Genomic DNA, 25442 nt, shown 5'->3' with positions numbered 1-25442 from the left:
AGCTCATCTGGACACCCGCTCACGCTTCCATGGAGGGCAACGAATACCCCCACCAAGCCTGCACTTTCAGCCCCCGTGCTATAGAGCTGCACGAGGACAGTCACCCGCTTGTCTCGTTCAGGGACATAACCCAGAATTATCGCCTTCTGAGGCAGACCCTACCTTCGCCTTACCCTAACCTTTCCATAGAACAACAAACAACCGTACAGCTCATACAATCCGACTCCTTCCGACACCGGACGCGTCTTCACTTAACGCACCCGAATCGCTATGACTCGGCATGTAAATTTTGCTCATGAGTAGTAACACTCTGCCACATAATCGGGCTGTGCTACTTTGCCCTGAGCAGCCTCCTCTCCTTCTGTCAACTAAGTAACAAGAGCAATGGGAGATGCTGCTGTCCAGCCCCTGTCTGCCTACCCAGCTTAAGCTGGTGGACAGGGCACAGGCGGCGCGGACTGAATATGGCCTACAGTGAAGAAGGAACCACTCCCTTGGGCCGCACTTGGGCCGCACTCCCTTGGGCCGTTCAGAAATCTTAATAGAAGTATTACCTCCTTCTCCTCCTCCACCGTGTCTGCTAGAGCACTGCACGGGCCCGGGCCGGCCCGAAAGCCCGGGCCCGACCCGGCTCGTGGGCCGGGCCAGGCCGCCCGAAGTCGATAACCGGCGGGCCCGGGCCGGGTTCGGGCTTGAATTCATAGGCACGGCCGTTGATAGATCGGACGTGAAGTGTATTAAAGAGCATGAAAATGAATATTCTTGGTTTATTGTTGCGCGCTTCTTGCTATTATTTGTTCGCATTGTTTTAAAAACGTGTTTTGCTAGGTTTGATGGTCAGTATACTGCAATTTTACTGGCATTTCTTGTACTGCATCAAGATTTTATATTTTCGTGTTAACATACCAAAGATACGATTACAAGGAATGCCCAAGAGGGGAATGAATTAATTCAAATATCCTGGAGCTTTGCACCTATGTCTATGTATGTACAGCCGGTACAACGCTTGTCTATAATAGCGATTTCAACTTCAACCAGCTACATCCGAAAACTGCCGAAACATACTCGTTCCAAACATGTCGGAGGCAAAAGCGAAGGGCTAAGACTTCATAATTCCGCAGTAGTTTTATTTAAATCCCGCTCCAGCGAGGCAGGATAGGGCTGAGAGTACGAACGCTGTGTTATAGACAAGCCTTTTACTAGTTGTACATGTGTGCTTTAGATGTCACACCAATCAAAATGCCGCTGCCGTGGTCGGGAATCAAACTCGCGTGCCCGAGAAACACCACCGCTTAACAACCACTGCAAGTGAAGTATTTCAACGCGCGTACATACTCGCTGATTCAAATGCGGATCAAAAAATTTCAGCAACACCAACTTGTCGCCTAGACAACCACTTGAAGTTGCCAAGAGTGTGGTAATCAAAGGTGAGGATGTCTTTCCTGCAAGAATACGAGCTATTATTACGCCGATGTGGCGTGGACTGCAGACGGTGAAAGCTAAACTACGTGCACTTTTAAACCCTTATTTGTTGCGTTTCAGTTTATGACGTGCTTGTACAGACCAGATGCTCCGTCTGATCGCCTGGAATATAATAAACAAACATGCTTCAGCGTCAAAGACCGGGCCTGGTCACACACTCGCGGGCCATCCCTAGGCCAAAAAATAAATTACCGGGCCGGGCCGGGCTCGGGACAGGCTCACTTATGAATGCCCGGGCCCGGACCGGGCTCGGGCTATGTGTTACGGGCCCGGGATGGGCTCGGGCCTTAAAATCAGGCCCGTGCAGTGCTCTAGACTCTCTGCCACCGGTCTGATCCCCTCCGTCCGTGACGGCCGAGACGGAGGAGTGAGATCGTCTGACACCGGGTTTGAATTTCAATTTTATAAAAAAAAGTTTGCACTCGTGCTACACCAATACAACTCCAACTAACCACCGATCATGCACCATGCAATTATTTAACCTGAGGAAGAATATCTGTTTCAAGTAATACAGGGTGTGGTTAAGTATATTTCACTTCTCCCTGGTTTCACAATTTGTAGAGCGACATGAGTGAATTGATGTGATGTCGCATGGGCAATCATTGTGGGTGCCGTTTACAGCTTTGCTTTCCAACCACATTCACCGAGTGGATTGGCGCGATTTTTTTTTTTTTTTTTGCCTACGCAGATTTTTATTGTTTTGGTAAGCTGTTGCTGCTTTTCGTTCTTCACAACAATACTTCCAATGTTTTATCACCAGCAAACAGTCCCTTCCATTTTGTTTGCTCATGTATTTTGTCTGTGGCGTCTGGCGTCTGTGCGGCGCCTGGAGGCGCGCAGACTGTAGTACCTGTTTTCGGAGCGGAGCGCGCGTTCTTTCGCTTTCTTTTCTATGCCGCACGGGCTATCTGTTTCGCCCTGCCGTCACTAGACTATAATAATTTTCTTTGATCTCCAGTGTTTTGTACAGTGAGCTACGCTTGCCGAGGTTGAACAGTTTCACGTGGCTCCTAGAGAGCCATGCTGCTCATGCTCGAGGAGCAGGAACGTCTCACGGCGCACAGCTGGCGCCGTGAGACGTGAGCTGACTGGATTGGATTGGATTGTATTGAATTAAATTGGGTTGGATTGGATTGGAAATCGTTTTATCAGTAGTAAGCATGATAATCAGCTGATTCTAGACAACCAGAAAACCTAAGAATAACCATAGACCTTAGCTCACGCTACGTATATCCTGGCATAGCCGAGCTAAGCCACTGCTAATTTTTTGGTGCAATTCGACTGTTTCAGAAACAATCACGCCGAATGATAAATTCTCGCAGCGCAGACACCGCGGCATTCGATTCGCCGACACTCGTGTGTGCACGTCATTTTATTGGCGGCTTCGTTACCGTTTGTCTATTCTTTCACTTCTTAGCGGAGCACAAGTTCGCTCCAAATCAACTTTTCTTTGTTTATGAAACCTGCGTTGCCCTTGGCTGCGTAACGGTAATACAGATTTTGCCCCCTAATCCTTATGTAGTACCTCCAAGTGGCACTCAAGGGGATATTATTATTATGATGATCGTCATAATGATGATGACATAGCGATCATTATGTATATGCATGCGCTGAAGAAACTTTAGGATTTAGAACATTACGACGTCTCCAGGTGGGTGAGGTTCTTCAATGCGGTCTGGCAGGGGCAGTCTGCTGAGCGTGTCCGCGTTCTCGCGGCGACTACTGGCGCGATACCGTACGCTGTACAAAAGTTCCGCATTTTTACGGACAATGCCCACGGAAAAAACGTATACAGTTCCCGTGTTTGATGAAACGAATGGAGTTTCCGTAATTCGACGAAAAGAATGAGGAAAACAAAATTGAGTCCTGCTTAAGTGATCATCAAATAATTCACTGCAAACATGACATCCATCCGACATATCGCCAAGGCTTGCTAAGCAGCAGTGACAACCAATCTTCAATGGCAGAAACCAACCTGCAACATAAAGAGCGATGCTTAGGGTTCCAGCATGGCCATGCGTTGCCACTGCCTCTGAGCGAGTGTGATTCCACAGAGAAAAGTTACGATTCCAAAGGGAATACGGCAAACAACGTGAACTATAGCAGGCAAACTGGCTACAAATCGCTCAAACTGCCAGTAGATCTGAGTTCTGCTGCAATGGTTGCCAGACAAATGGTCACGTCGATAGAAAACTGTTTCTGGCAACGAATTATTTTTATAAAATATCGGGTTTGCACTTAGTCAGAGCAATATATACAGATTGTTTACCTTTTGAATGTTCTTACTGCGATGTCACAGCTAGTTGCGCGGCCAATTGACGATGTGCGCGTTGTCGCTTGCGATGCGCCTCAAAACGAGAATTTCAAATACGTCTCTTAAATTTCAGAAGCAAAGAATTGGGAAGATATTTAGAATTGATGTTCTTAATAGGTCTTTCAAGCGCACAAAATTTAGCAGACATGCATTTTCACTTTGCCGCCACTTTAAGACCAAACTTTGATTCTCCTGCGGAATCCTGTTTCGTGACGTCTGAGATTCCGTCCAGGGCAAGTCTCTAAGCGAATATTAGTAGGCCGAGTAGGGCTGCAGTGTACGGCGGAAAGCCTTGTTTACCGCCAGTCCTTGTATGCTGCACCACAATACCACTCAGGAGTCGCAGAGGTAGGCGGACTCACTCATGAGTCCACTCACTCAGACTCATTTGGACTCAAAATCACGCGTGAGTTTGAGTTTGAGTGAGCGCGAGGCTAGTGTGGCATGGTGAGTTTGGGCTTGAGTGAGTTTGAGGTTGAGTGAGTTTGAGCCCGACTGAGTTTGAGTACGCCTGAGACCGAGTGAAGTCTGAGTCCATTTTGAGTTTGAGAACACTTTGAGTTCTAAGTACATTTTGAGTTTTGAGTACATTGAGTTTGAGTACATTTTGAGTAGTGAGTGCATTTTGAGTTTGAGTCCATTTTGAGTTCTGAGTCCATTTTGAGTTCTGAGTACATTTTGAGTATGAGTACATTTGGATTTTGAGTACATTTTGAGTTCTGAGTACACTTTGAGTACTGAGTACCATTTGAGTTTGAGTACATTTTGAGTTTTAAGTCCATTTTGAGTTTTCAGTCCATTTTGAGTTCTGAGTACATATGAGTAGCTAGGAGGCAGCTATGGTTGGCTGTTAAGTTTTGTGTCACTTTGGGCTCGCACTTCAGGTTACCTTCGGGTACGGCAGCATTCGCGATGCGCATGGTTCGGGGAGGGTGATGTGGGGGGGGGGGGGGGGGGTGCTGATTTAGTGGCTGTGCGTGTTAATGACAATCGACTGGTGTGGTCATGAAAAAGGGTGATGTCACCTTTTCCTCTTGATTGATCCTCTAATAGCGTGGGAGAGGATGGTTTAAAGCACACGGCGGCGCTTGCTTGCTAGCTGTTCGCCTGCTTCTGTTAACGGTTTGATTGGCTAGGGTCATAAAGGAAGAGGTGAGCGCTGGGAGAAGAAGGGGCGGTGGCTGTCCCCTCCGCTGTTGCAAATGAGTTGTCAACTGAATTGATTGGGCGACGCCTGTTTAGATAGAATAATGACTGCATTATGAGACAGATTGTGTGAAAATTCAAACTGATGTCGCTGAGGCGTGTAAGGTATCAAATAAAGTTAAAGGTCCCAATTAACGGAATCACGCGAGGTAAATTTTAAAAAAATTCTTCCTGTGTATAGTCATCAGACAGTCTATATAAGTCATAGATTGGGTTAAATGTCAGACTTATGCCATGAGGGCGTATGGGGAATCATATTCAAGGTATAGATATTCTTTAATGCGAAGCAGTATATGGAAATAAGCTTACCACAGTGGGCTTTCGCAACGCTTCATTTTTAGCCACCCCCATTGGTCCGGCAATGCGATGTGATCAAGGAAAGCGAGGCGCAGTCTGTCGATTTCCGTGAAGGGAACGGCGTTAAATCTTCGTGTATTTTTAAATTGAGAATATTTAATAACCTTAATTTTACGAGCTTTTACGAGATTGCATTTATTTACTTTCACGAGCCTGAGGCCCGAGTCTCTGAGGGTTCGGACTACGATGACCTTTTGGGAAAGCACAACTCGAAGAAAAAAAGTCCAGTTGGCAAAACAAAGTAGGGTGGGAGAAGTGGACTACGCTTTACGCGACTCCCTTCCCTCCGTACATCCGTGTTTCTTAGTGTCAGCTATCTGGCCCTAACAGAGTAACGGAATTGCCCCGCGTCTGTTGGCTTTTCTCCGTACGTTGTCGAAAGACGGCAGTTTTCACCCGCCCACCTCTTGCGCCCTTTCGCTCCCGCAACGACAATCACGGTGCACGTTTGGTCAAGTCGATTCAGTTTTCGCTTGCGATTTCGATTGGAATCTGTCGTTCGGGTTCAACTAGGAATGCTGCCTCGAGGTCTGCGTACGGGCGCGTCGAACGTAGAGTCGAAACATTGTTTTCTTCATTTGCTCACCCAAATATCAAGCGCACATCTGTTGTCAGTTAAAACAAAGCTACATAGAAACAGTTAAGCATTTATGTTTTAACTTATATATGTCAAATATGGCTCATGATATCTTTTTGCTCAACAATGTTGACGAGTATGATGTATGACACCAGATGTAGTAAGGGTTTTGCTATACGAGTTTGAAAATTATTTTATATTTTGTCCGGGTCGCTGATCGGAGGGACAGAGAGACAGACAGACATGCACACAAAGCAAAACATTTGTGTTCCAGTAGGCCGAGAAGTACTGCACAACACAGAGAGAATGCAAACTGCGTTGCTGCGACGCTGTAATGATAAGTGAGCGCGCGCCGCCCAGGAGCGAGAAGGGACGGGACCTGGCGTCCAAATCAATACGGGGAAATAATAAGCAGTGCCGATGGCGCCGCAGATGATTCATGTCTGGCCACTGACAAGACGGGCCGCTGGGATAAGAAGCTGCGCCACGTGGAACCTCCTGATTAGCGGAGCCATAAACTACGCCCCTCGCTCGGCGGCCTCGCGGTGCAACCCGCCAGCTGAGTTACGGCCGCCCGGGGCTGACCCATTCGCGAGGACGGGAAAGGGGTGCGCGCTGAGGCCTGTCAGACCCGTGCTAATAAAATTGCTATGCCCTTCCTTGCTTTAAGTTACGCGCAGGAGTCAGGAATTGGGCTCAGAACGCTTTTTGCGCTGGTGGCTTCAGACGTGTCCTTTGATTACCCTTCGGTGCCCTGCGCTTAAAGAGCGCCTGCCTGTAAGGTGCTATGGAAGGCATCGCCGGCATGCCCTTGCGAGAAAACTTGACTAATTGGATTTACAGATATTCTAAAGCAACAACTGCGCTTACGGAACTGTACTTACGTCTGGAGCTAAAAACTGTGAAATTAATTGCCGACTTAAACCCAGCATTACTATATCTAGACTACCTCGGTGTTGTTACCCCTGCGTAGAAAGCTCTGAAGTCTTTAGTGCTAACTATATCCTATTAAGGCGGGTATTATATTTCACTGTGCATTCAAAAACATTCTCCAACATTTATATATCCTTGATCAGCTGATCTCAGCTGTGTCGAAAGAAACGGTTAAGCACCGGAATGCCTCGTTTCCGGTATGCCAGCAGAATGCCAAAGCGAAAAATAAAGATCCAGTTTGGACAGCGATTAATGTGCTTTTAACATCGACACGCGGTACACTGCACGATGGTAGACCGTCGACGACAACGACGGTGTGGCTGGAGTGCATCTTTCTATGGCGCTCTTACGGGCGCTTTGTAAATTTCTTGGTGTTTGGTTTTCTGAGGACCATTCATGGTCGTTTCACGTCAACAAACTTAAAACTGAGTTGTCGCGAGTAACAGGAAGCATATACCGAATTCAACATCTGATAACCCCCTCGCTGAAACAGACACTCTACTCTTCTCTTTTCTATTCGAGACTGAGTTATGGCATATTAATTTGGGGAACCACGACGGCCTATAACTACAATAGCTTGATTATTTTGCAGAAAAAAAATTCTTCGCACATGTGAGAACTACCAGGGAAACAAACAAAATTTAAGGACAGACCCACTCTTTATTAAGTATAACACGCTTAAAGCTGATCAAATCTATTACTTCAAACAACACGTTCATAAAAACCGCCTACATAACGTACTAACCGCGAAACCTAGCACATACCCAATACGCAAGCCCTTAATTCCACCACCTACAATCCGCACTAATTACGGTAAACACACTATTTCTTATCAAGCTACGAAAATATTAAATAGCAGTGATATGACAATGAATTTCCTAAGACCATTTGTCCCACTCAAAAGAGAATGCAGAAAATGTCTAGTCCGGAATGGCACATCATTCTCTACACTTTGAAGTGTTGTTGTGAAATATTGTTTCTTTAATATTTGTTGAACCCCAACAACGTTGCATTGTGTGTTTGAATATGCAGCTTATATTTATGATATACTATACTTATGCTGTAAATAAATTCACTGGACCCATTGTTAGAAATACATGTCTATTCCCTTCTGTACACTGTACGCCCCATTACCATTTTTTAAGATGTATGCTTACCTAATGTGTGTTATTATATGTTACATGGATAGGTACACCCCTGAAACGCTTCATCTATGCACGTGGATATATTGTAGTAGTATTGTGCTTCATTTTTTTTATATATATGAACCTGTGTTATGTGTTTTACTGTTTTGTTACGTTGAATTTCTGTTGTTGTATTTCCTATTTCGTTTTGCCGAGAGCCAGCTGTTTGAATCTAGACCCTTTGTGTGAAACTGTGAAGCCTGTAAGGGGGCCAGGGCCCCGTCAGGCGATGCCCGCCTATAGCCTAGGCTCCCTCTTAGAGCTGTTTAAGAAAAAAAATAAAAAAAAATAAAAAATTATGTAAACCCAGCACTCATCATTTTCAACCACGGATCACGTCGCCTTGTTTCTTGATCCCCGCCCGTGCGATCAATTTAGCATGGGCGTGCTGGATTTTGAATGTTTCTTTTTCTGGGATCGAATGCAGACAGCTATTGGAATGTTCAAGATAGTGCATTCCTCAACATGCCAAGGGGCCTTTCATAGCTGAGCAGGTAGATCGACCTATCACCATCTCAAAGCGAAATGTTGTCGTTTTTTTTTAATTTCAGGACAATGCGGCAGGCTGGCAAGAGTCGTGCTACTGACATTGCGTGAGACGTTGCCTCTGTCTGTTTTCAGTAGCATATGAGGACCGTGGTCGCCCTCACGGTAATGGCACGAGCTTACGGCTTTCCGGTAGCACCGTTTTGCTAGGCAAATCGTATTCCGCGTAACTAACTACTTTCACTTTCATCAGGCTGGTTATTCATGTTATGATTCAGGTGATCGATAATATACGGTGATATTACTATAGCCGGTATTCATTGAAAAGTTTAGCTGTCAATTTCTTCATTTGGCAACACTGAAATGGCCACGGACATGGCCGAAGTGCCACAAACATGGCGCGGCTTATGCCACTGCGGCCGCACGCCGAAGAACAAAAATAACACCGGCGTGCGTCGTCTGCTCCGTTTCAACCCGATTCTCAACGGTGGTGCCAACAGTTATTTATCGCACTCACATTTGAGTCGAGGCATTAATTTGCGTTCAGTGGGCTAGAGGTTGGAATGTCCAACCCATATCATGCGCTTAGCACGGACACAGACAAGTACCGCCATCTCGCGGAGCCCGACGTAACCAGCGAAGGCGCATTCACATGGTCGCTTGCATGCGCACCTCGCTATTGAATACCGGCAATACGGTGCTATTCCTTCCATTACAGTTCGAAAATCACAAGAAGCTTAAGTCCCCTGTTAACCAATTTGATTGGTCGACTACCATGCCTGAGAGAGAGAGAGAGAGAGAGAGAGAGAGAGAAACAACTTTTATTGAACCGTCGATGGAAGTCCTTCCATCTTCAGGTGACCCATGTGCATCTCCATCCCCCTGGCCCCAGGAGATCAGAACGAGCTGGTCTTCCAGTGCGGGGCTGGTTAACAAGGTCTCCCATCGCTCGGTGAGGGAGGATGATAGATGGGGTGGGGTAGTGGGAAAGGTAAGAGGGGGGGGGGGCGGATTGGCTTGAAGAAATGGCATACTCCAACGACGTGTTGGAGCGTGCTTAACTGAGTCTTGCAGAAATTGCATTCCTTTTCGTACCTTTCCGGGTGCATCTTGTTTTGAAGGTAAGGGTGCGGGAAGGATGCTGCTTGCATCTGCCTGTAAATCGCTTGCTGTTCTCTACTAGGCGATTTGTGAGGATTGCGGTAACGTCGCCCCTCCGTCCTGTACTGGTTCGTAATGTCCTTACAACTAATTACGGACTGTGGCTCACCTTCCTCTACCCGGTGTTGCATCTCTCGGGCGACCTGGTGGGCAAGTTCGTTGCCTTCCATCCCAGAGTGAGCCGGCGTCCATATCAATTCAACCATGCCTGCTCGTATTAACAACCAAGTCCAGAAAAGCAGTTCGGCTAGCAAGCGGCTAGCAAGCGTTAAGGGTAGCAGCCCTTCACGCTTGCCATGACGTTACCATGACGTGTCTCCCACCGTGTCTGAGGACGTAGAACAAGTTGACAAAATAAAAAAGCGCAGACTACTCAGAAAATGCTTGCAATGCTTGCGAAAAGCAAATGCAAAAGCTAGCATCTGATGGAATCTGCCCGAGCTAACAAAAAAAAACCTCACCTGTGTATCAGACCCAGATAACCGTGTGTGGGTCTTCCGACGTGCGGAATTACGACTCCGCTAGGGACCAAAGGCTCCTGACTACCATTAGGCTGGAACACCAGCTTAGTGACATTTTTCAAAGTGCAGAGCACTTTAGGCACTAGCTTTGCCGTCCTAGCTCTCTCGCTCGACCGAAGTATATAGAGCACGAAGGAGGCGTCCCGGGGTAACGCTGTTGTTCGCGGCGTATCCCGGAGGCTTCGAAAGCCAAGTGGTTTATATAGTCATAATCGTTCGAAACTCGTAAAACGCTGGCGCTTGTCATACATCTTCCCGTTGTTTAGCGCAAAGATAACTATAGGAACATTTGAGGAAAAATATACGTAATTAACCGGCAGCGCCCGCGTTCGTTTAGTTAAGGACGCCCGTTGGGTTGGTTTTTACACGATAGTAAACGCAAAATGTGGCAGTGCAACGCCGGCACGGGGGGTGGGCACAAAGAGAACAGAACTCTCGGTGGCGCCGTTTCAGGCAGGGGAGCGCGAGCACTGCGAAAGCGGGAAATTTGAAATGCATGGGAAAACGGAAAACGGCGGTACAGCCCATTATGGCGAGTCACTGCTCTGCACTTCTGAGAGCTCTCACATTGAGTGTAACGGACTTACTTTTTTTCTCCCTCACATCAACGCTACTGTGCCTCACTTTTGCTTCACTATGCTTCAGAGAAAGCTGCCTCAATAAAGAATTTCTGCGACGGATTGATGGTTTAATGGCTACTGTGCAATGACTCCCGCTCATTTAAAACAGAACGTGCATTAAAAAAGAGTGTTGACTGGTGGACTAATCGGTATTTAGACATTCCTCATGCACAGCGCACAGCATCGGGATGCAAAGAAGGCACGCATAGACAGCTAGTCAGGTAGTGAGACAGCACTGTGTCTGCGTCCCTTCTTTGAATCCTAATGCTGTCAGCTGCGCATGAAAAACTTTACGTATGGCAACAGTAAAATACTTCGCTTTTTAAGGTTGAAGCCACTCGTGAAGCAATTTTTAATGTTTCTTTAAAATTGAGTTCGACCTTGCTTCCACAGCAAAAGAGTGGAAGCCGAAGCAGTGTTTCAACCAAACAGGGGTTCATTTGCTGCTTACAGTTGTTGAGGCCTGACGGTCGTAGCGTTGCGCCGGGGTCGATTTAAGACGGGGCGGGCCTCCGACAAGCACTGGCTGTGGCGGGTTCACAGCGGTTGCGTGCGCTTTTGCCACGAAGTGTGCCTGAGGAGAGGAAATGTTCACCACGAGTCCCATTGTCAGACAGCGCGACGCTAGCCCGGTGCCACAAGACCAAGTTCTACGACCATGATGTCATTGCAGAAGAGTAGCAGGGCCCCGTCCTGTAGCTCGTAGTGGTGTCCAGAGCAATGCTCGGAGGCTGTACACGGGATACACGGGACCGGATGCATTTTGTTCAGTTTTTCTGCAAAGTTTTGCGTCTTCTGTTCCAATAGCCCCCAGCCATAATTTTTCCCCTATGGACTATATTGTAATATATTGGGTAGGAGTTAGAAAACTGATAAGCAACTTGAATATGCCTTCTTCAGCGGGTCCTGATGCCATAAATTCTAAAATATTGAAATGTACAAAGTTGTACTCATCACTAATTCTTTCCAAGATCTTCCATCAGTCTTCGCAGTGTTCATGCCTAGCTGGTGACTGGAAAAAGGGCATTGTGGTTCCGGTTCATAAATCAGGCAACACTAATTCACCGGAGAATTACCGTCCCATGTCATTGACGAACATTCCATGTACAATGTTAGAGCACATAATATATTCACATTAGTTTTCTCGAAGAAAATTCCTTTTTCAACAACTGTCAGCACGGGTTCAGGAATACGGTGTCATGCGAAACCCAGCTTTTGTTCTTTACTAACGACCTGTTTGTTAACGCTGATCAAGGTTTCTATACTGACTTCATTTTTCTTGATTTCGCGAAAGCCTTTTACACTGTATCTCACGACTCACTAATTCTGAAGCTTAGCAAACCCAAAATTGACCCTAATGTTCTCTCTTGGATTCAAGACTTTCGTTCTAACCGAACCCAGTACGTAACGGCTAATGACTGTTCATCCCCCTCCTGTGCTGTACCGTCTGGCGTACCTCAAGGGTCAGTGCTCGGGCCATTGCTTTTTCTTATTTACATTAACGATCTTCCCAACCACATGACTTTTTCAACCATTAAACTCTTCGCTGATGATTGTGTATTGTATCTGAAAATTTCTACCCCAGCTGACATCTTGAAAATTCAAACCGATCTTAACAACCTATCCGATTGGTGCAATAAATGGGTCATGCGACTTAACGTAACGACATGCTAATACATGCGAATTTCGCGTCGTCATAATACTGCTAACACGTGCACGTATAGTCTTCATGGCGCTTCTTTATCACACGTCGATTCATACAAATACCTCGGTCTTCATATCACAAATAATCTATCTTGGCAGGTGCATGTTGACTATATAACTAACACATTTAATCGCATGCTCGGATATTTACGTCGTAATTTTTCATCTGCACCTTCATCACTGAAACTCTTTGCAAAACGCTAGTACGTCCGAAACTAGAATACGCATGCGCCATCTGGGATCCCTCCAAACCACGATGTAAGAATATTCCTGCACCATGCTCCAAACATACTCTCATCCTCGCGCTCGAATCGATTCGAAACCGCGCAGCTCGTTCGGTATTTTCTAACTACTCTCGCCATTCTAGCGCAACTGCAATGAAGAAGTCGCTAAACTTGCCTGATCTGTCATTGCGTCGTAAGTGTTCACGGCTTTCACTTTTTCACAAAATCCTTCATCACAACCCCATTTTAAAAGAACAGCTTTTCACAAACCCCTCCTATATTTCGTCCCGTTTAGATTATGGTTGAAAAGTTCGTGCGCCATCTAGTAGAACTAATGTTTATCATGACTCTTTCATTCCACGAACCACCAGGGACTGGAACCACATTCCCGCCGCCATCGCCTCCATCACGGACTTAAATAACGTCAAGGTCATCACCCATGAAGAAGTGCTTTGAATGTATTGTTTGCACATTTTTAGTTCTCAAACCCCACTCCTTTCTGTAATGCCCTCGGGCCCTGAAAGTAAATAAATGAAATGAAATGAAATGGACAGAAAACTTTGTTTGGCCCCTTTGTTTGAATAACATGATTTGAATGACTTTATTTGGCCGTCGACTTCTTCACCATCGTCCGGGGGGCAGCAGGACGCCTGTCGGGAAGGGGCCCGGTGCCGTCGCTCAAGCGGGGGAAAATCGTAAGCCTGGGAGGGCGGATCCTAGTGGTCATAGTGGCGGCAACGAGGACGCTATGCTAAAACGATGCCTTTTTTTGACGCAGCTCCTTGTCAGCTTGGTCGGATACCCGCTCTGCGCCGTTCCTGGTTTGAGCGCTGCATCGCCTTCTGCCGTGCAATTCTGCCCGGAGGGTCATGTGGTCTTCGGTGGCGGCACGCACCTGGACTTTCCTATCGCCCCCGTGCGCGATAGTTGCGACGTGTCCACCCGTGTGCCTTACCGAAGTTTCCACTCCGCGCCCTCCTTCAACGCAGTCATCGATCATCCAATCATCGCCAACGCACGGCATGTGACGTCCCGCAGCGAAGCTATAAAGGAACCGGCCGTCAGCTTCAGCTTCAGTGGGCATAGTGGCAGCAACGAGGACACTCTGCTAAAACGATACCTTTTTTTGACGCAGGTATGTTACTTTCCTGGCGCGTACGTAGCCCGTAGCGATGACCGTTTTTTATTGCTGCTGCTCTGCCCACAAGTGTTTGTTTTGTCATGTTGTGATGCAGTGTTTTTCTTTAACAGTCTTTTACTGCGAGGTGACGTCGAACTTAATCCCGGCCCCCCCAAACCTGCGCCCGGAACTAAAAACCCGCAACCTAGCACTCGTCCCACTACTCGTTCTTTTGGCAATTCTATTCCGACCCCTGAGCTCGCTACACGTTCCCGAATAGCTGATTGTACTATATCAAACAAACCTGATGTCGCTGCTTTGCTTTCGCAACTGCTGGCTACTCAGCAGCAAATCGCAAGTGATATTGCTGAGATTAAGCTCCGTTTCGACAACCGATTTGATGCACTCGAGTCTCGGGTATGTGCTTTGGAAAAAGCTTCCACAGGTTCCAACTCCAATTCTGCTTCTGTCGGGTCGGCTAACGCATGCATTGCCGAATTCGCTTCCAAGATTGATGATCTGTAAAATTGGTCACGGCGGAACAATATTGTAAGTTATGGACTGACAGAGGAAGCCTTCGAAGACGGTGATTGTTTGGCAACTAAGATTGAGTCGTTTTTTACTGAAATGCTGCAGATTGAATGTCCTCAGATTGAACGTTGTCACACACTCGGAAGACAGCAACTAGATCGTTCCCGTCCTGTTATACTTACGCTCCTTGATTATCGGGGTAAAATGACCATATTTAAGAACGTTGCAAAGCTTAAAGGAGCTAAAATTTATATTAACGAAGATTTCTCTCCGCGAGTTCGTGCTCTGCGGAAAAAAATGTGTGACGCCGCAGCTGCTTTTTGTGATATAGGGTGTTCTACTAGTTTGAGGTTTGATTACATTCTAATAAACAAAGCTCGGTACTACTGGGATGAAACACTGAATTCCCTTGTCAAAGCACCTAGTTTGCCAAATAATTCCTATGCGATGCCCTCCCCGGCTGCATCCGCTTCGGAACTGCGTTCCTCTCCTGGTGAATCTTCCCCGGCAGCAGCGCCTGTTGTCTCCGGTTGACGTCGTCCCGGCAGGAATGAAAATTTCGTCCTTCTAAATTTAAATGCTAGGAGCGTAATAAAAAAATTGCCAGCCTTCTCTCCCTTGTCTCAGCGCATTCGCCTCACGTCATCGGCATAACCGAAACGTGGCTTCATGGTGGTATCCTCGATTCCGAGTTCACCCCCCCAGGGTACACAGCAGGTCGCACCGATCGACTCATGGGGAAAGGGGGTGGGGTTGCTCTTCTCATCCGGTCGGACTTAAAATTTGCTGTGATTCAGGCCCAGCCGACACCGAGTCTGTTTGGTGCAAGATTTGCCTCGAAAAATGTGCAATTGTCGTTAGCGTTTTCTATTGGCCTCCTGCCTCGAGTATTGAAGCATTACAGATTCTTAAAGGGGTCCTGAAATACCTTCCGCCGATGCATGGATGAACATGTAAACAAATAAAGCAATGTATTAGCAATCTCCTCCCGCAAGAATTTTGTTAAAGCGATGAGTATTAGATGAAAAATCATAAATCAAACCCCGCGCAGTATCGTCGCGCCGCGTTTCCTCCTCCTTTCAACTTGCTCTCCGCTGTTGACGGCGGTGAGCCTTCCCTCCCATGATGCTGCGCTCCGCGGCGGTGACGTACTTCCGCTATTACGCTGCTCAGACGGCCGTCTGCTATGGGCCAGCTTTGTTGACACCATGAATCCACACTCCGCTCAATGCTGGAAAAGCGAACGCAAAATCTGGCCGCATGTGTGCGGCGGCCTGGCCTTTGCCCTTTCGCGGGGTACGTCGCTGCAGTTGCTATCGTTGGCACGTGACTTTTTATCGGGGGCGAACTCGCAGCCTCACGGGGAGGATCGTGCGCTCGTTCTCTTTGATGCACCGCGCACTCTTTATCCAAAAAGCGCCGTATCAGATGTGGCCCCGCTGTTGCCAGGTCTTGTTTTGCGGCGGTGGTAATTCCTGCCGGCGGCATGTGAAAAGGACATTTTAAACCGATACAGAACCCGTGCACAAAACGCTTCAATCATGTGACCAGTTAAGGTTGGGGAGACGCGTGGTGGAGAGCGGCAACGTTGGCAAAACATGCTCCGCCATGGCTCTGAGCTTTCTAGCGCTGGAGCGAGCGCCATTTCTTTGACAATCTCAAACATCGGTAGCCTTGGCAACAAGGCACAAACCGCTCTAGAAGTCAGTTACGGTTCCGTGATCCCGATTCAGCTCAGGGCCCCACCTCACGACATGTGGGCACTGCAGGCGTACCACTCACTCCCATTGGGAAGTGCGAGATGCGTTCGGCATTGCAGGAGGCGATGGTGTGTGTGTTGTGGACGCCTTTGTTTCGCGATGAAATGCGACGTTGTGCTTCTGCGGGTGGATAGTGTTTCCCATGGTCTGGATTATCTTTCTCGAGAGACGTACGACTCAACCTCGCATGGGGTATGTGCAGTGTGCGTGGCTAAAAGCCATCTCGGCTTGTGCGCCAGAGTTAAGTGACTTGCTGTTCGTCCCCGCAAACCGCGCGCGAGGCGAGAGCCGAATTTACGACGGGCAGGAGGAGGCAACCCATCGTCTGTCAATCGCGGTTCAAACTTGCAACGCATGTTGCGGCGTTGTGTTCGTTTGAAACGCATCTCTGGATTGTTTTGAAGTTGAATAAAGTGTGTGCGTCAAACATGGGAATTCGGCTCAGGGCGTTCTCTGCGATTGCACTAAAGAAGTGCCACGGGGCTTCAACGCTTTCTTTATGGAACTTACTCAGGTAAGAGAATATGCATGTCGTGTTATGGCCGTGTTGCATTCAATACAAACGGTTAAGCGTTTGTTTACACTTGTTTCGTTTGTCGTAAAATGTCGAGGCACTCCGGCACTACGCTGGCAGATCAGCCGGCGAGCCGACGCTGAGCAGACGACTCATCTATTTGCCGGAAGTGCGTGAGAAAGTCGCCCAATAGCAGGATGTCTAGCTCATGACGAACATCTGGGAATCGATGACGTAGACATGTGAAGATGGCAGCGTCCCAAAACACGAAGGCAAGGGTGTGAAAAAAGCAACAAACTTTGCAACAAAAGTGTGAGCTTTCCGCTGCGCGTGAAAGAGTAATACTTGGCACAGATGATTTTGACGACCCAATCTAATGATTGCGCTAGTTCATTTAGTGTGCTCAAAACGCCTTTCAGGGCCCCTTTAATAACTTCATGTACGAGCGCAATTTTAGTGTATCGAACTTTATTTGCATGGGTGATTTTAACGCCCCAGGAATCCAATGGCCTTCCCTTACGTGTGATGGTCGCGAAATTAATATTTGCAAAGAACTTATCAACTTTACAGTATCTTTCGGCTTAACTCAAATTGTTTATGGTGCCACCAGGTTGAATGCTGTTCTCGAACTCGTATTTTTAGGCTCCGCGCTTTCAGATAAAGGCTTTAACTACGAAATAATTGATGGGCTGTGTGACCATCAGGCTGTTCTCGTTTGCCTCGCATGCATAATCAATAAACTGCGATATGTTTGCCCACTGCAGGCCAAATCCCCCTACGTGGACATGCTGCGCCGGATGCCGCTCGAGGAAGAGGACGCGCTCGTTCACCGTCTGTCTCGCGTAAAGCTGGTCGTTTCGGCTCACCCCGTCTGCGTCGACGCCTCGTTCGTGAATAAACGAGCCCAGCCTTCTACCGGAACGCCGACTATCTCCTTTACAATTTTTGGCAGAGGTGCGGGGTATCGATCCCCGTACCTCACAAAACTTTGCCTCCATCACTGCGCCTCTCACACAACTTCTCGGCGGAAGTAGAGACATTTCCGAATGGTCCCCCGAGTGTGAGAGCGCTTTCTTAACGTTACGTCGGGTCCTTACGTCACCACCGATACTGCGGCACTTTGACCCGAATGCGCCCACTGAGATCCACACTGATGCCAGTGGTGTTGGCTTAGGTGCTGTACTCGCTCAACGAAAGGACGGATTTGACGAATACGTGGTGAGTTACGCGAGCCGTACACTCACGAAGGCCGAAGTCAACTACTCCGTAACAGAGAAAGAATGTTTGGCTATTGTATGGGTAATCAGCAAATTTCGTCCTTACCTGTACGGTCGCCCTTTCGACGTCGTAACGGACCACCATGCTCTGTGCTGGTTATCGTCGCTGAAGGATCCCGCCGGCCGTCGTGGCCGCTGGGCACTCCGCCTTCAAGAGTACGATATCCGTGTTGTGTACCGATCTGGACGGAAGCATACCGACGCTGACGCTCTTTCTCGATCCCCGCTTGCGTCGGATATAGATAGCTTGTTCGCATCATGGCCAGAGCCTGACCTCTCTGGCCATGACGGACATGGTTGCTGAGCAGCGCAAAGACCCTTGGGTTTCTTCGATCCTCGAATATTTGTCGCACTCACGGGCAGCTCCTGTGCCTCGATCACTGCGCCGTCAAGCTGCCCACTGCACTATTCGTGACCAGCTCCTATATCGCCGGAACTACTTCCCCGAAGGTCGAAAATGGCTACTCGTGATTCCTCGCCACTTGCGCAAGGACATTTGTACCACGTTTCACACCGATGCGCAAAGTGCTCACGCTGGAATCCTTTAAACCTACGAGCGCCTCCGACTCCGCTACTACTGGCGCGGGATGTACACCTTTGTCGCCAAGTTTGTTAGATCTTGCCCGGACTGCCAACGTCGCAAGTCTCCACCGCATCACGTCAGTGGCCCACTCCAGCCATTGCCCTGCCCAGCGCGGCCTTTCGACCGGGTAGGCATCGATTTCTACGGCCCACTCCCAAGCACAGCCGCCGGTAACCGCTGGATCATCGTCGCCGTTGATCACTTAACGCGGCATGCCGAAACAGCTGCGCTACCGGCCGCCTCGACTCGGGACGTTGCGTCTTTCCTTCTACGCCGTTTTGTTCTTCGGCACGGTGCTCCTCGCGAACTACTGAGCGACAGAGGCCGCGTCTTTCTATCTGGAGTCGTGGAGGCCCTTTTAGCCTAGTGCCACGTGGTCCACCGAAAGAGCACGTCCTACCACCCCCAGACAAATGGCCTGACCGAAAGGTTTAACTGCACACTCGGCAATATGATCGCCATGTACGTCTCCTCGGACCACTCTAACTGGGACCTCGTTCTTCCTTTCGTGACGTATGCTTATAATACGGCCACGCAGGCGACCACAGGATTCTCGCCGTTCTTTTTACTCTATGGTCGCCAGCCCTCCTGCATGCTAGATACAGTACTTCCGTACCGACCTGACGCCTCCGAGTACGCACCACTGTCTGACATCGCTCGACACGCCGAGAAATGTCGCCAGCTAGCCCGACGATTTACATCGGAAGAGCAGCAACGCCAAAAGGCGCGTCACGATGACTCCATTACAGCTCCAACATTTACGAATGGATCACTGGTCATGCTTTCAGTACCGTGCCCGGCTCCCAGGCTTTCGTCGAAATTTCTTGCGCAATACCAAGGGCCTTACCGAGTACTGGAACAAACGTCACCAGTGAACTATGTTGTTGAACCCGTAACGTCCACCTCGGACCGCCGACGTCGTGGTCGCGAGACGGTTGACGTCCAGAGGCTGAAGCCATACTATGACCCGCTCGTCTTGTGTTCCCCGTAGGTCACCAGGATGGCTCCCCTTTCCGCCGGGGGTATTGTAGTAAGCATGTTGCGCCCATGAGAACTGTGATGAGCATCAGCCACAACGGGCAAATCCCCCTACGTGGACATGCTGCGCCGGATGCCGCTCGATTCAGGACGCGCTCGTTCACCGTGTGTCTCGCGTAAAGCTGGTCGTTTCGGCTCACCCCGTCTGCGTCTACGCCTCGTTCGTGAATAAACGAGCCCAGCCTTCTACCGGAACGCCGACTATCTCCTTTACAAAATAAATAAATAAATAAATAAATAAATAAATAAATAAATAAATAAATAAATAAATAAATAAATAAATAAATAAATAAATAAATGACCGGCGGATCTTCTCAGCACACGACAATATAGTTCCCGAACTTGTCGAGCAATACCAAACGGGCAGGTCTGAAAGACGTGCACGATCAGCCGCGGGGACGCGCGTAATCCAGGAGTTATCCATCGGACGCCACACCAGCTTCACTCACTTCTGCCCTATGCCACCACCCACACATCCAGGCAAAGCTAACATCACGCAGCATGCACCCCGAACATCACATAACCAGGGGAAACAAATGGGCTGACCCACTCCACGAAATACGCAGCAATAGTCCAAACACCATCTGTGTGGACGACGCAGAATACAGGCGCCGCAGTGCATACGCAGTCGCTAAACATACCTCTCTAAAAGTCTTCTGAACTCAGCAACAGTACGAGCCACCCGCCCAGAAATGGTGGAAGAGGTGGACGTAGCCTTAGCCATATTACAAAATACCCCTCCTTCCCCCACAACAATCATTTGTTATTGAAAGACTGCAGTTCAAATTTCGCCGCTGACCGAATATGACGAGTGACACTCAAAATTCTAGAAAAATGTCCGTCCACCCACATCCCCAGGCCGGACAACACACTTTACCTGGGCACCCTCGCACTCCGGCGTCGGAGGAAACAGACGGCCCACGAACAAGCCCGAGGGCTCAAGATCAGCGAAAGGCCTAGTTTCTATCACGGTGCGCGGCCTGAGAGGGACCACCTGGTCACAATCAAGGACATCACCACACACTACCGCCTCTCCCGCCGTATCTATCCACCGGCGGACCAGCAATTCGATAACAAGAACGCTCTCATCTGGCGTTTACTACAAACAAATACGTTCCCCAACCGAGCCCGTCTGACCCACGTACACCCAAGCCTCTACCCAACCGCGGCCTGTCACCTGTGCAGAGAACATGCCACCCTATCCCATATAACATGGACATGCGCCCGGGATCCGTTCGCAATTACAACCTCTGCGGACGACTGGGAGGCCGCTTTCTGCACCTTCGATGCGAATCCTCAGGTCCGATTAATCGACAGGGCTGAGGAGGTCGCTGGTGAGTGGACGCCACAGGCTACGAGCGCAACCTGGATGGCATTAACGAAAATGAAGTTTTTTTTCTGTCTATCTGTATGCTGCACGGCCTCCACGAACGTAAGTCAACTAGGCTGAACTTCCGAGGCGGCACTAGGTTTTTTAGAGCGCAGCTCTTCATCGCCCTCCTGCGGTTTCGCGCCGCCGTCAGCCACGTCGTAACCGAGCGAACGAAGAGGCCACCCGAAAGCGGAGGAGGTAAGAATAGAGAAAGTGTGATGGAAAGGGCGGTATGCTGAGGCCGCGCGGGACATGCTCGGCGGTGGCGACGCGCTGCGAGGTTACGCCAGAATAGCGCCTGAATAGCGCGAAAGCGAAAGATTTCGCCTTTTACAGTGCCCCCAGCGCTTGTCCGGCAGCAAATGACACCGCATTCACTGAGAAATTTCTCAATTTAGGTTAAACTTTTGATTCTCCCGCCAAATCGTGGGTTTCATTATGTCAGCAATGGCGTCAGAAGCGCGTGTATTCAACCCAACTTTAACTGCGTCATTCGGGATTGCGGCCTTGCTGTCCGTCAGCCCTCCCAGATGGCGCTGCTATAGTCATCGACGAACTGTTGTCCGCCGTTGCTTTGTTTTTGAGCGTATTTCCACCCGGCTTGTTTTTTTTTTTTTTTTACTGTTAAAAGTGATCGTCTCGTGAAACCAGGGGTAACCCTGAAAAACAATGTCACGTAAGACAACGCCGCTTACGCCAATCGGCCGGTGTCTTGTAAAACAACTCAAAAGTGGCGGAGCGCTGTGCTGCTAAAACAAGCATTATTCGCCCAGTATCAACTTTGGTACTTCTTTGCTTCGTAAATTTCGTTGTTTATTTTCGTTGTTTGTTTTCGTAACTTTCATTGTTTACCGCACCATTATTACTGCTGCCAAATGAATATGCGTTACACTTACGCGCAAATAGTTCATTCGGAAAGCCTTTAAGCCTTGCCTAATTTGCGTTTGCTTTTTCCTTTCTAAGCGAATCGCATAGCTCAGATCATGTGACATCATAAGTTCTGTTGCGGGAAATGAGCTAGTGGGTCGCATGGCCATTCCGTTTTTTCCTAGTTATGTAGGTTATTTGAGCGAAGTGTGCGTTAACAGTGCTGTCAGTGTGATTCTATCGAGGCAATCTTTCGTATGAACCGAACATGTGTTTTGTCCTCATGGCTCCTTTTTAAGGTGTCGGCCCGAAAGGTTGCGGCTGCGCTGTGTTGGTCAAATGGAGGAAGAAGGTGACATTGCCTCACCGTATTTATTTTCTTGATTTGTGGGCTAACTGAATGTTTTGCTTTATTTATATCACCCACGCAGACGGAGAGAGAGAGAGAGAGAGAGAGAGAGAGAGAGAGAGAGAGAGAAAGGGAGAGTCAGAGCTTTATATAAAATTTATTAGAAGTTGTTTGCCCCTGAGCGTATCCTTGAATATGACCACATCGCGTAAAGAGCGTGGGCGTTAGCCTGTATGTAGCAGTTTAAGGTTTGTAGCACAGTTTAAGGTCCCACGTTTCCTACTTAACACGCCGATCTCCGATATCGGCTCTCCTGTCCTGTGTGTGGAGTGTAATGAAGTCAAAGCGATTAACACTGTGGTACACTGCGACAATTGTTGCCTTTGTCCTTTGAAACGTCCCGGCGTCGGCGTATACTCTGCTTTCATCGACACTTTCTCATTGACACTTCTATAATTATGACAGAAATTCTCGAGTTAGCTAATTAATTACAATTATTTACTTGTCTCATTGACACAAAAATGCTGCCCGCATCTCCACAGTACTGCAAACATTATGCACTAAGTTTTCTTAGAGTACCGCGGTTACTCTTTTTTAAATCTTGGTGCATGATAGCTGGCACACCATATATAAGTCACGGAAAAATAAGATTCGGGGATGTTATAACTTATAACCCAATACCTGGCAATAACTTGTGAATTTTATGTTTATATAAGCCATATGAAAGCTCTATAAATTCATACGTAAGCACTCACACCGTATAGCAAGAACCGAGGAAAGCTAATGATATTACGGAAAAATAAATTCTCTGGACGTCCAGAAGAAACAGAATACCTTGTACGGGAATGAAAACGCCCCGTGCGGAATTGCTACAGCGTTCGTCTTATAGGGCCCACCAGACCACCAGACTAGCGTTTCATACATCAAGTGCAACGCTGTCAAAGCTAGCGCTCTTGTTTGCGCTGTGTGCTTCCGCGACCAAAAGGAGCGGTTTGCTTGCGGTGAGCCAGAAACAATAAATGCTTCGGCGGCAACCTCAAAGCATCAATATTTATCATCAGCTTGACAAAAAAAAAGGGCCCATCTCCCCGCGAGGCGGACTCGAGTAAATGCGTCGCATAGGGGGTGGGTGTATTGCGTTACCATTTAGTGTTTGGGGAGTTGGTGGTAGTAAATGCATTGTATCAGCAGCTTCTTGACGTAGTTTGAATGAGTCAAGAATATAAGGCGCGTTCGTAGCCTTTCATTCTGTGTCGGTTTTGTGGCGCAGTGGGAAGAGCACCATGTACCTCGCGTTCCGCCCACAGGTAGTGAATGCGTTGTATCAGCAGCTTGACGTAGTTTGAATGAGTCAAGGATATAAGGTGCGTTCGTAGCCTTCCATTCTGTGTCGGCTTTGTGGCGCAGTGGGTAGAGCACCATGTACCTTGCGTTCCGCCCGCAGGGTCGTGGGATCGAAACGAAGCGCCGGTAAGTATTATTTTTTTATATAGTGTGCGGGGAGGGGTGCGGACCTGTTGTTGAGAGCGAGGAGGGTAGCATGACGCGGGAGAGGAGGAGTGGGGGAGAGGGCGCGCCTGCGCGCTGAGCTGTTGCGGACGCACGGTGGACGCTACATGTGAGTTAAAGAAATGCTCTGCATTTAAAACGTCCGTGTTGCCGGACAAACGATCGAAATATGCGAGTTTGTATTCTATGTTTGTCGCATTCGTATCAGGTTTTCGCTCTCCGGCCAACCTTGAACGGCGTTTTTTGTTTACTCCTTGAGGCAGCGTTGAAAAAATGGCGTCCAGCTCTAGGGCTTTTTTCGAGGGTTTGCACGTCAAAGTTGTGAAAGAACGCCAAGCAAGTAATTGCAAATGTGCAAGCCAGTACCAGGATGCGTTTCCCGGCGAAATCTGTGCAGGAAGTACTGAGTGTTGTCAGCGAGGACACCGGAGTATCTCCCCGTACCGAGGCGAAATTGAAGGCGGAGTATCTGCGTGGGAATTTGGTGTCCACAAAGAGAAGACCTCGCGACGTGACGATATTGTCACGAAGCCAAGGACGACGCAGTTGTCTTGCAGGAGAAACAAGTTTATTGGAGCGAACTTGTGCTCCCCTAACAACTCAAAAGAATACAGAGGCGGCGAAGCAGCGGTCAACAAAGTGACTTGCGTCAGCGAGCGTCGCAGAATCGAATGCCCCGGCGTCTGCTCTGCAGGCTTGTTATCTTTCGGCGCGCGTGGTTCTGGAGCCGTCGATTCGCATCGAGAACGGTGTAGATGCAAGAAGATTATTTCAGGGTGTTCACGTTAGATCGGAATGCTCTCCCTATCAGAACAGATAACACATGCGGCACAGAAAGAAAGAACGGAACACGCGCTTCCCTTGGCACGGAGATAACACAGACCGGCGCAGCCGGGCGGTAAAAGCAAAACACAAATAAACAAACCCAATGCATGGTTCGCGGCATTACCCCCCCTCTAAGAGTGCATCGACCCGATGCTAACATAAGCGACAGTCCGAAAATGAAAAGTTCGTCATCGTTCGTAGAAAGGTTTTAAGCGAACCACGTGGACGAGTTCTGGCCGCGTACATCGTCCTGATGTGCCGGAGTCACCATCGGGGATCACTTCGTAGGTAAGTTGGCCAACACGTCGCAGAATCTGGTAGGGTCCGAAATACCGTCGCAGAAGTTTCTCGCTCAGTCCGCGTCGTCGGATGGGAGTCCAAACCCACACACGATCCCCTGGTTGGTACTCGGCGTCTCGGCGTCGGAGGTTGTAGCGGCCGGCATCCACCAGCTGCTGGTCCCTTATACGAACTCGAGCGAGCTGGCGGGCCTCCTCCGCACGTTGAAGGTATCCTTGGACGTCGGCGTTGAGGTCGTCGTCTTCTACATGCGGAAGCATGGCGTCGAGCATCGTAGTCGGTCGTCTTCCGTAGACAAGCTCGAACGGTGTCATCTGCGTAGTTTCCTGCGTCGCTGTATTGTACGCAAAGGTGACATACGGGAGGACTTCGTCCCAAGTCTTATTTTCAACGTCGACGTACATGGACAGCATATCCGCAATTGTCTTGTTCAGACGTTCTGTTAGTCCGTTCGTTTGGGGGTGGTACGCCGTCGTTCTTCGGTGATCCGTGTTGCTGTAGCGTAAGATTCCTTGCATCAGCTCCGCGGTAAAGGCCGTTCCGCGGTCCGTGATTAGGACTTCAGGGGCTCCATGTCGCAGCACAACTTGGTTTATAAAGAATTTGGCGTCTTCTTGTGCAGTCCCCC

This window comes from Haemaphysalis longicornis, unplaced genomic scaffold (assembly GCF_048455015.1).
Source record: "Haemaphysalis longicornis isolate Haplotype H1 unplaced genomic scaffold, Haemaphysalis longicornis Haplotype H1 scaffold_11, whole genome shotgun sequence".
Classification (NCBI taxonomy): Eukaryota; Metazoa; Arthropoda; class Arachnida; order Ixodida; family Ixodidae; genus Haemaphysalis; species Haemaphysalis longicornis.
Note: the sequence above shows the minus strand (reverse complement) of the source record.